This window comes from Orycteropus afer, unplaced genomic scaffold (assembly GCF_000298275.1).
Source record: "Orycteropus afer afer isolate SDZICR_OR568_19922 unplaced genomic scaffold, OryAfe1.0 scaffold01216, whole genome shotgun sequence".
NCBI lineage: Eukaryota > Metazoa > Chordata > Mammalia > Tubulidentata > Orycteropodidae > Orycteropus > Orycteropus afer.
The window spans coordinates 14,838-15,846 of record NW_006922803.1 but is presented as its reverse complement, the minus strand read 5'-3'; positions in this window follow the sequence as shown (position 1 = coordinate 15,846).

The window sequence follows — 1,009 nt, the reverse complement described above, 5'->3', positions numbered from 1 at the left end:
TCCTCTGGTTTTTGGTCATTGCTGTTCAAAGCATCAAATCTATTCTTTAGATGATCTCTAAATTCAGGAGGGATATAATCAAGGTTATATTTTGGCTTTTGTGGAATTGTTTTAATTGTCTTCAACTTCAACTTCAGCTTGCATATGAGCAGTTGATGGTCTGTTCCACAATCAGCTCCTGACCTTGTTTTGGCTGAAGATACTGAGGTTCTATTTCATCTCTTTCCATAGATGCAGTCAATCTGATTCCTGTGTTATTCATCTGGAAATGTCCATGTAGATAGCCATCTTTTGTACTGTTAGGAACAGGTATTTCCAATGAATAAGTCATTGAGCTTACAAAATTCTATCATACGATCTCCAGTGTTATTCTTATCACCAAGGCCTTATTTTCCAACTACCAGTGATTCTTTGTTTCCAACTTTTGAATTCCAATCACCAGTGATAATCAAACCATCTTGATTTCATGTTCAAATTCAGACTTCAAAAGTTGGTTAAAATCTTCAATTTCCTCATCTTTGGCTTAGGTAGTTCATGCACAAACTTGAATAGTACTATTAACTACTTTTCCTTGTAGGTATATGGATATTATCCTATCACTTATGTAGCATTGTACTTCAGGACAGATCTTGAAACATTCTTTATGGTAATGAATGCCACACCATTCCCCTTCAAACTGTCATTCCCAGCATGATAGATCACATGTTCGTCTGGTTCAAAATGGCGAAAACTAGTTTGAGCTGCTTTAAGGGTGACCCAGAAAGTGACTAGGGCTATGGGTTTTTAAGCAGCTTTCAGGGCATCTCAGAAGGCAAGATGGGAGTGGAGGCTTCAGAGCAGATTTATGGTCAGCCCAGGAGATGAGCCAGGTGTGGGGACTTCAGATCACCTTTAAGGGCAGCCTGTGAGATGAGTTGGGCCTGAGGGCTTTGGAGCAGGTTTAAGGGCAGCTCAGGAGGTGAGGAGGGTGTCGGGGCCTTCAGAGCAGCTTTAAAGGCAGCCTGGGAGG